Source organism: Crocuta crocuta, unplaced genomic scaffold (genome assembly GCF_008692635.1).
Source record: "Crocuta crocuta isolate KB4526 unplaced genomic scaffold, BGI_CrCroc_1.0 scaffold395, whole genome shotgun sequence".
Classification (NCBI taxonomy): Eukaryota; Metazoa; Chordata; class Mammalia; order Carnivora; family Hyaenidae; genus Crocuta; species Crocuta crocuta.
This window is the reverse complement of record NW_027532601.1, coordinates 1757672-1769246: the sequence shown is the minus strand read 5'-3', so window position 1 is coordinate 1769246 and position 11575 is coordinate 1757672.

Below are 11575 nucleotides of genomic sequence, written 5' to 3'. Positions count from 1 at the left end.
GGGGGGTGGTAGAGGGGGCAGGGGGCAGCGGATGGGGCAGAGAGAAAGAGAGGGAGAAAGACATCCCAAGCGGGCTCCACACTGTCCACGCAGATCCCGATGCCCACGCAGAACTATGAGATCATGAGCTGAGTTGAAACCAAGAGTCAGACGCTCGACTGACTGAGCAAACCAGGCACCCTTTCCCTTGATCTTTTAATTTCTGTTATCCCTTTCTAGTTTCTTAGGCTGTTTTCAGAAGCATAACAGTAAATTACACTGAAAGCTTGGACTGCAAGTAACTTGGTCTACAAGTGTTATGCAAGACAAGCAAGCATTTCTGATAAATTTTAACGAGTGAAGTTTTGCAATACGAGTAGTACCTGACGCCGAATGTCACATGATCGCAACTGAGCCAATGTTCTTAAAATTTGCTTTGACATACAAGTGCTTTGGATTACAGCTGTTTCTGGAACAAATTCTGCTCACACACCCAGGTGTTACTCTATTTCTATTTCTATTTTATTTTATTATTTATTTTGTATTTCTATTTTAAAATACAGACACAAATTGCCATGGGCTGATTTCCTGAAATTTTAAAATTTATTTTTGAAGTTTTGCCCTCTTTCTAATTCATTCTCTAAACTTGACTGTCTTGTTCTACTGTGGGCATTGAAACAAGAATATTTTACATCTGTGGACATCTTTAACCCCAAGAGAGTTTCAAGCCTCATTTTCTAGGATATCGTAGGATGTATTTATCAGAAGGAATGTTTGAAGAAAAGACTTTGAGCATGGCAAGAAGAAAACTACCAGTGGTTCTGAAATCATTCCTCAATTGCCTGATGGTTAATTCAGCAGTGATTATATTTTCCAGCTTGATTTGTGTTGTTCTCACAAACACCTTTGTAAATTTTATTTCCTATGCTATGGCCATTGGAACGAAGGGCAGGTGATTCTCTAGCCCCACTGAGAAGGCTCAGGGCTCTCTTGCATCACAAGGGTTAGAGACTTCTAAGAGTTAAAACTCAGTCCCTAAGGGTGAGAGGCTCAGTCGCCAACTTTAGGCAAACATGGGCTCGGTGCAAAATGGAATTGTGCAACCACACCCCAAAGTCTTGTTTGCAACTAGAGTTCTGTGGTCTAAGCGCAAAGAGTGGTTTGTGAGATCAACAACAGGGGCAGGGCTGGAAGCTCACACCGGCCTGGGACGTGAACTTGGAGAGCCCTACTAACGCTTCTTAGGGAAGCAGCGTAGGACCCTTGGACATACAAGTGACATACAAGTCATTTGGAATGGCATCCTAGAGCCCACTGAAAGACCCATGCTACTCAAGAGAGCACTCTACTAACAAAATAATAGCAATCGGGCTGACCTGTTGAAGCTTTCCTGTGGCAAGTGAAATCATTTTGAAACCAAATTCTTTCCTGTGTATAGAGATGGGTAAGTTTTGGGGGAGGAAAATGAACTTTGCAGAAACTGAAACATCAGGCGTTACTCATGGTACTAAATTTGGTGAAAGAGACCCAGTGGGTGTCTTTGGCCTGTGAAGTCCCCTTACATATATATCAAAACAAGAGAAAGGTAAATAAATGATATGATAAAATTCTGATTTATTTGAAAATACTCATTGTTGATTCTGGTAGCCAGTTATATAATCAGCAAACACTAACAATTTGGTCTCCAAATCATGTCTCCTATTTTCTTGTGTTGGATAAAGCAATCCTGAACTCTGTTCTAACCGGGCTGTTACAGGACTTGGCTTCTTATTTCCGGTGAGCGGGAATACTGGACAATTAGCACTTAAGTGGGATACTGTCTGCTTGTTTCCAAGATACACTCTGCATCAAGTTGAGGATGTATGTCTTCTTAGTTTACTAACAGTTTGGATCAAGAATGAATGTTAATTTTAATCAAATGCCTTTTGCGTATCTATCCAAATGATCATTTGGTTTTTCTCTGAGACTTTTTTTTTTTAGTATATCTAGAGAAGAGTGACAGACAGTGCATGTGCAACAAGGGGAGGCATGAGCGGGGATCAGAGGATCCCAAGAAGGCTCCTTGGATGTGGGACTGGAGCTCACAAACCGTGAGATCATGACCTGAGCCGATGTCAGCCACTTAACCAACTGAGCCATGAGGCTCCCCATGAGGCCTTTTGATAAGATGAATTCTGCTGTTAATTTCCTATTATCTAACTACTCATGTATTTTGAGAATAAAATGAAAGTCATTTTGTATTGTTCTTTTTACAGAATGCTTGGTGAAATGCACTAATATTTCATTTTGGATCTCTATTTCTAGCTGTATTTGTATTATATTTGCACGAATATCGATTTGTATTTTTTTCTCCCACATTTTAACAGGTTTCTCAGCCAGGGTTATGTTGTTTCAGTAAGATACGTGAGGAAATATTCCATCTTTTCCTATGAAATAGTTTATATTACATTCTCAGCTGATCTCCTCTGAGAATACACAAAAGTATTTGCCTTTATATCTAAGACCGCCATGTTTCTTAGAAGTACTATTCTGACCACATTTTCTGTCTTCTATGCTGTTTGGACACCTAAGTTGTCTATTTCTTGGCTCAGTTTTGGTCATTTACATTTTCCTAGTGAATTCTGTCTTTCATTGTGATTTTTACATTTTATTAAGTGAGAATTATATAGCATCATCTCATGTGAATCGGTTTCTGTAACTCTGTGGTACAATGGATTTTTGTATTCCTTGTGCATATTTCTACTTTTCCTTTTTTCTTGGCTGGGTTCACTACAGGTGTATTCATTTTACTGATATGCTTCTATTTAAAACGGCTTACGGCTTATTGAGTAAAATACATGGCCGTTAGAATTTTCCTGTTGTTCACATTCTCCATGAACAGTAGTTTCCTGTCTTCAAATAACATCCTACTCTGAAGAATTCTAACATGTGTACCCAGGCAATGAATTACAACAACAGTTTTACAAATAGGAAGGCTGAAGTCAAGAGAGGCCTTTTTGGCAAATCACAGGAGAAATCAAAACACAACTCCCAGGGCCGGTGCTTTCCTTGCACTTGAAGTATGGGCCAAGCCCAGATAACAAGGACCGATATTAGCAGTCAGATCATTTCTAAATGGAGTTTGGCTTCACAAAGAGAACAAGTGAGTTTCCTTCTCCTCCTAAAAGACTTTTTGGGTAAGTGGTATGAGTCGTTCTGAGAAACAAACCCTGAGGTATAATTTTCTGGGAGGGAAGGGCTCGTTTAAATAAGAACATTATGCCACAGTAACATGACTAAGGAACTATGTGAGTAAAAAGCCCCAGGCACTGTCCTCCTGAGCCAGACGATTGTTGCAAAGTGTAGAGATACTTCCTTATCTTGAATGAAGTTAGCTCAGGAATATTACTCAAGTGCCAGACAAAATTATCTAGGGACGAAGCCAAATCCTGAGATTGAAGACAACGTTAAGACATTGTCTACCTTTTAACACTGATGGTGTGCTATGCTATCATTCAGGGGCTTTGCAATCACGTATTTGCTCAAGTCAAAGAATAGCTTTCAAATATTCCAATTTAAAATCTTTCTATCCAATAAACCACCCCTAAAACTTTGAGTCACTTTTATTGTGGCAGTAACAATTCTGTGCTAAATTGTAGGTTCTCCGAAGAGAATAAAAGGACTGACATTCGAACACATGAATTCTGAGTCCAAGGACAGTTAAAGACAACAAATAGCTGTCTCAATTTTAATGAGCCGATGAACATGAAAGCATTTCAGAATGTTACTTATCTATATACCCGAAGGATAGGAGAAGAGGATATTGAAGAGATATCTACACTCCCATGTTCAATGCAGTGCTATTCACAATAGTCAAGACATGGAAACAACCTGCCTGTCAATGAATAAATGGAAAAAGAAAATGTGGTGTCTTTATGTACAGTGGAATATTATTCAGCCATGGAAATAGAAGGAAATTCTGCCATTTGCAAGAGCATGAGCGCATTCACTTAGCATTATGCTAAGTGAAATGAATCAGAGAAAGACAAATACTATATGATCTCACTTATATGTGGAATTTTTAAAAAGTCAAACTTACAGAAATAGAGAGTCGATTGGTGGTCACTAGGGTCTAGGGGGAGAGGAAAATGAGATGTTGGTCAAAGAGCGCAAACTTCCAGTTATATGGTAGATAAGTTCTAGGTATCTGTAAGCCAATCATGGTTATAGTTAACGATGCTGTATCACGTTCTTGAAAGTTCATAAATCTTTCTTTTTAATTTTTATTTTTGAGAGAGAGAGAGGCAGAGTGGGAGTGGGAGAGTGACAGAGAGAGAGGGAGACACAGAATCTGAAGCAAGTTCCAGGCTCTGAGCTGTCAGCACAGAGTCCCACGAGCCAAAGTCGGTCGCTTAACCAACTGAGCCACCCAGGGGCCCCAAAAGTCTGTAAATCTTAAACGTTTTTACCACACACACAAAAATCATAATCATGTGAAATGACGGAGATGGACCTTATTGTGATCATTATCTTTCAATATGTAAGTTATCAAACCATCACATTGCACTCCTTAAATGTAGGCAATTTTACATGTCGCTGTATTTCAGCACAACTAAAATAATTCCCATCCGTCACTGGTTCTACAGTTTCAACACCTTTATTTCCCTGCCAAGTCCCCCTTCAAGTATTTCAGGAAAATTCCGGAGTGTGTATCTCAGAATTCACGCCAATCTGTCCCTAGTCCTTTCTCTTCAGCTCTGACCTTTGCCAGCTGGTGTCATCGGTATCTACCTGGGCATGCAAACTTTTTTCCGGAAGTTGTTATATCGCCTTTCAGCACCACGCTCAGAATTCCCATTGTCGTTTCCACTAGGATATCCGTGAGAATGCCTCCCTCCACTCTTTTTTCCTCATTTTTACTGAGATATAATTAACATGAAACATTGTGTGAGTTTAAGGCGTACAACATGTTGATTTGATACACTTATATACTACAAAATAATCACCCCCACAGCGATAGCTACCACTTTGATCACATCACATAATTACCATATACTTTCCTATATAGTTCAGGTGAGAACATTTAAGATCCACTCCTTTAGCAACTTTCATGTGTATAGTACAGTATTGTTAGCTATAATCACCATACTGTATATTAGATCCTCAGAACTTATTCATGTTATAACTGGAAGTTTGCATGCTTTGACCAACTTCTCCTTACTTCCCATACCCCACCCCAGGCCCTGGCAACCACCATTATACTCTCTATGAGTTTGGCTTTTTGAAGATTCCACATATAACTGAGATCATATAGTATTGATCTTTCTCGTCTGACTTATTTCACTTAGTATAATGCCCTCAATGTCCACCGATGCTATGGCAAATGTCTAGCTTTCTCACAGCTGAATAATATTCTCTTGTATGTACATCCCACATCTTCTTTATCCATTCATCTGTGAACGGACACTTAGTTGTTTCCATATTTTGGCTGTTGTAAACAATGCTGCCATAAATATGCCTCCCCCTGGACCTTTACAAGTCTGCTTGTTTGGGGGCACCTGGGTGGCTCAGTCAGTTAAGGGTACGACTTTGGTTCAGGTCATGATCTTACAGTTCATGAATTCAAGCCCCACGTCAGGCTCTGACAGCTTGAAGCCTGGACCCTGCTTCAGATTCTGTGTCTCCCTCTCTGTCTGCCCCTCCCCTGCTTGCATGCACGTGGACTCTCTCTCTCTCAAAAATAAATAAATGAACATAAAAAACAGAAGTCTACTTGTTCACTGGGTGTCAAAATAGTCTCTTAACTGCCACTGTGTTACAGAGGTTGAGTTATGTTTTTTATTTATAGTTTCTATCATTCAGAATAGGGTTCAGAGGGGCTAGGCTAGAAGACAGTTCCCTCAAACAGATGATACTCACTGTTTTCAAAAGTGTCCCATCCTCTAGTATCTAAGGGAACCTTTACTATTTGGAGTCCCTCTCTTTCAACTTCTTTGAGTTTCACCCAAACTCTTAAGCAGCAAACTTGTGGTGGGAAAGCCCTACGCCGATGTCCCCCTTGTTACTTTGACGCTTCTCTGGAGGCCCCCTCCCCCAGCCTTTGCACTCACTTCAAAAAGTGACAATCATAGTGTAAAGCAGGGTTTGCAGGCCAAATCTGACACATGACCTGTTTTGTACAGGTTTCAAGTTAAGAATGTTTTCTAGAGGTGCCTGGAATGGCTCAGTTGGTTAAGCGTTCGACTTGGGCTTCGGTCATGATCTCACAGTCTATGAGCTCAAGCCCCATGTTGGGCTCTGAGCTGACAGCTCAGAGCCTGGAACCTGCTTTAGATTCTGCATCTCCCTCTCCCACTGTCACTCTGTCTCTTCCTCTCTCAAAAATAGATACATGTTAAAAAAAAAGAGAAAGAATGTTTTCTACATTTTTAGGGGCACCTGGCTAGCTTAGTCAGTAGAACATGCAACTCTTGATCTCTAGTTTGTAAGTTCGAGGCCCGCGTTGGGTGTGGAGATTGCTTAAAAATAAAATCTTAGCGGTGCTTGGGTGGCTCAGTTGGTTAAGTGGACTTCAGCTCAGGTCATGATCTCACAGTGTGTGGTTTCGAGCCCTGGGTCGGGCTCTGTGCTGACAGCTAGCTCAGAGCCTGGAGCCTGCTTTGGATTCTGTGTCTCCCTCTCTCTCTGCCCCTCCCCCACTCATGCTCTGTCTCTCAAAAATAAACATTATAAAATTTTTTTAAATAAAATCTTAAAAAATGTCTTCTACAGTTTTAAATGATTGAAAAAACATTTTTAAAGTTTAATAAAAGAATATTTTATGACATATGAAAATTATATGAAATTCAAATTTCATGTCTACAAATAAAGTTTTATTGGAATACAGCCACACTCATTTGTTTGCATATTGTCTATTGCTATTTTCCTGCTACAATTACAGACTTGAGTGGTTGCAACAGAGACCACATGGCCTATAAAATCTAATACATATTAGCAACAGTTTACTAACTCCTGGTTTAGAGCATGGACCCTGGAGCTAATCTGCTCAGGGTTTGAATTTAGTTCTGCCACTCACTAAAAATGTGGGCAATATCTTAACATGTTCTGGGCCACACTTTCCACATTTGTAAGGGGGAGGGAGGAGTGACAATAATAGTTCTATTTACCTCATTAGGTTGTGTGAGGATTAAACAAGCTGATTTAGATTAGTGCCAGGCACAGGCCATATATATTAATTCTTATTGTTACCCTAAACCTAGTGACCATGGAGAATCTGTCTGGTATTAAACAAAAATTCTGGATCAAATGTTTGTTCCCTAACTGACCATGAAGTAATAGGAAGAAAAATCTGCTGACAATGACAGTCATCTAAGCAGTATAGTCACAGTGTCACAGTTACCAAGGGGCTGCAGAATGAAACTTCACACTTGTCCTAAATAAAGGTCAAATGTAGGCATTTAACTTCCTGCTTTTTGACATTGTCCAGCAATCCCAACAACCAAGTGTAGTTTTCTTTTGAAGAATGTTGAATAAAAATTTCCATTTTTAATGTTCCTTTAAAGTCATTTTCCATCCAAAATATAATTTTATATAGTTATAATTATATTACGGCATACACAGTTTAATTATTGTAACTTAAGCTTACATTATAACTCTTCCACATTGCTTTTTAGCTTTTATCACCTTTTGCTTTAAAGCGTTTAATGAAGATAAAGTTTTTTTTTTTTTTTTAACGTTTTATTTATTTCTAGGAGAGACAGAGAGACAGCGTGAGCAGGGGAGGGTCAGAGAGAGAGGGAGTCACAGACTGAAACAGGCTCCAGGCTCTGAGCTGGCAGTCAGCACAGAGCCCGACGCGGGGCTCGAACCCACCAACTGCGAGATCGTGACCTAAGCGAAAGTCGGAAAGTCGGACGCTTAACCGACTGAGCCACCCAGGCGCCCCAATGAAGATAAAGTTTTAACACACATAGGAACTTTTCAAGATATGTATATAAATATAGTTTTGAAAATTCAAGTGTTTTTCATTGCTCCTCACGCTGAATATTGATCCAATTTTCATCAAGCTAATAATGACTTCAAATTGCTTGTGTCATCAACTTCTTCCAAAGGTGAACTTGAAGCGCATTTAGATATTTGCAACAAAGAGCATTCCAGAAACAAAACTAAAAAGCTTTTTGCTGTGTTTGCGAAGCGGGCGAAAGCGCTTACAAAGCATCAATCTCAGGATGATGAGGATGAGGGTACGGCTAGCATTAGGGAGCTGACTGTGATCTCCACTCATCAGAGAAAGTGGATCTACCACACACCATGGCAGAGCCAGGAACAGACCCAAAGATGTTCACCAGATAAATCATTTGGGGGGCCAGAGAGTAGATAGTAATGTGAGTTTTTAGGGCCTATGAAAAAAATGCTTCTAGGGCTGTAGGGATCCATCCTCCTTTGTACAGTTTAGGTCAAGGGTCCAAATGACAATGCATCACCCTGCACCTGACTTACCTAGAACCACCTTGTCCTAAAGCTAAAGCATTTGCCCTTAGAAGATGTCAAAGTGGTGATTAGAGCCAATTACATTTTTCCACCTTTTTTTTTGTTATTCTAGCAACTACACTCACTCATACATAGGCTCATCCAGAAAAAAAAAAGAGAGAGAGAAAGAGAGAGAGAGATGTTCTTTAACAGAGTCCATAGCTTTTTTCAGAAAAGCAATCAAGTCAGCCAGATTTGGCGAAATAAACCTTATAATCAATGGAGGAAGTGAGCCCTTGCCAATTGTCTTCACATCCATCTACTCTCTTAGGCATTGTAAGGGATAGTCACAATCTTCATGTCAAAATAGCCTCCCAGTTCAAATTCACTTATCCTCATTTTTTTCTCCAAGGGACCTTCAAGAAGAGTATGCTAGTGCTGTGAGTGCATAAACGTGTTTATATTTGTGTGGGTTTTGTAGTCTGGAGTATCAAAGCTTGTGGGATACGCCTAATGTTTCTTCCGAAAAGATATCAGAGGGAAAAGAAAATGATATTTCTGGGAATCATGCTCTTATTCCACCTACCCATCTAGTTGACTCTCTAATTTTAAGCCTAATTTTAATAAAAGACATTGAATAGTTCTGCTTCTATGATTTCAATGGACTTTCAAATTGGGATTTAACCGTTGGATGTAACAAAGTGGGTGGACCTCAGTCTTCAGAGGAAAAAGAATAAATGTGCTGAAGGTTGTAATTAAAATTTTCCGTTTGCCTCCAGCCCTCTTAACACAATTATTGTCAAACTTGAAATATCCAGTGCCCAAATTCAAACCTCAAGTTTTGCAAAAAGCTTTCACTGTAAGTGGAGGGGGAGGGAGGGGATGCGGTGGCAGCTGAAAACATTCCAGAAAAGGCAGCCGAAATCATTTTGGTAGAAATCCGGTTCCACTGGATGCATACTGAACACTCTGATGTGTATTAAATTCAAAGAGAACATTTGGTCACACAATTTCCTTGAACAGAGACAACTGAAATAAATTTGTGAAGTCCCCATTCTAGAATGCAAATGCTTCAGCTCCTAGGAGTCCACGTGGAGGAATCCCTGAGGAAGGGATGACAAATTAAGTCCTAAAGAAATAACAAAGGAAAACTTCAATACGGAGCAACTTGGATATATTCACCAGTTGCTCAAGCCCCCAACCTGAGAGTCATTCTTGACCTGTTTCGTTTATCACACCCAAGGACAAGATCCAAGTTCTTGGGGGCCTGAAGCATATACAGTGGGGCTCTTAAGGAAAAAGACAAACATAACACCAAAGTATTTTTGTCTTTGTAGACTTTCCAAATACAAGCTAATGAAAGGACCCAGAAGCCTCACAGTGAATTCCCCGCCATGCACACTACACTACCATAACGGTACTGGTTCTGACTTCAGTATATGTTAAGGATCCAATTTCTTTTCCATTTTGTGCTTGAACTACTAAAATATTCCTATGCCTTCCTTGGGCCTCTGTTCATCCCATAGGCATGCAAATGAGATCGTTTTGGAGGGTTGGCTCAAAACCCTCCAACCTTCTCTTCTGTTGTTCTATGTAAGCCCTTACGCTCTTCAGGGTCCTGCTCTATCTGGCCACCCTGTGCCTCTTGGACCAAGTTTCCTTCCACACTTGCCTACTTACTCCTTTCTTACAAAGCAGGATTCCTTGCTCTTTTGGGAGCCCACTAAACTTGCCTCTAGGCCTTTGCATTTGTTGTTACCCTGGAATCCTTACTTCCCTCTGGTCTATTCTTCAATGTCACCTTTGCAGGGTACTCAGTATAAAACAGCAGCACCCCTCTCCCAACCTCCTAGCCTCCTAGCTTCGGATTTTTCTCTACAAACTTAGTCTCATTTGGCATACATTTGTTTGTTTTGTTTGCCTCTCCTCTGTCTTCCAGACTGTAGGCTCTGTGAAGGTAGGGATTTTCCTTTATTCACTGCTGGGCCCCAGGACTCCTAACAGGCCCTTAATAAACATTTGGAGAAAGAAGAAGAAATTATCTAACCTGGGAAATTGTTAATCATGATGTCATTGGCGGAGAAAGAAAAATTATTTTCAAGGATATGGTAGAGTGCCTTCTGGTTGTTAAGCCTAAAGCGACAGAGATTTAAATTATCATTACACTTTGTGAATAAATACCTATCTGTTGGTGGAGAAGAGAGTAAGCCCTAGGAATTAGCCACCTAGAACAGGAACTTTTTCTTTTTTTTTTTTAATTTCGGATCTGGTTTTGCAAAAGCTACTGAAGTTAAAATGCACTAATTGTTCAATCAAGTTTCACTTTATTTTACCAAGTTAAGCAGTAACTTAATTAGCACGAAGTTAAAAGTAACTTTCTTTCCTGTTCCCAAAAGGCAAGAAAAAAATTCACAGACTGCAAAGACAAAACAGTTTCTTTCTTTCGGTTTTTTCTCAGACCCGGAACACAAATCGGCGGGACATTTACTCTGGGATTTTACTTCTCCCGTAAAGCAGCCAAGCGCCCCGCCCTCCAGGTGCCTCCGATCCCATCCTCATTCCCGAGTCTCTCTAGAAGGAAGTGAGTTCCAGAAGGGAGGTTTCGGAGGGCTCCCGGTGTGGCCATCCCTGCGTTGGGCCGTTGGTCAAATCTATACGGCGATGAAGGACAAGCGTGTCCCGGGTGTGCCCTGTCCCCCTCTCCGCAGGGATGCTCTTCGGCCTGCTGGTGTCTTGGGAAAGGGAGGGCCTTGGGGCGATCCTTTCCCTTGAGCACAAGAGTCTGAGTCTCTTCAGCTGGGGAGGGGTCCCGGTGTTTGGAAGGTACCGGGTTTCCAAGTTAAGGCTGTAAAGACTTTTCCCACCGAAGCTCCCCTAGGAAGCTGACCCGTTCGAGGAGCCCGGCTCCCTCGCCTCCGGTCTCCACTTACCCGGAGACAAATATACCTGCTTTGAAAGCTATAAACGGTGGCCCCGGGGGATCGCGTCTGCCCTGGAGCCCGGCTTCCTGCCCCCTCGCCCTGTCGGTGTCAGTTAAAGCTCCAGGGGGTGAATGCAGTAGTCAACTGCTCATTCATTCAACAAATATTTATTGAGCGCCCGCCGAGTGCCAGGCACCGGGGGTGCCCGGGGCCCAGCAAGCCGCTGA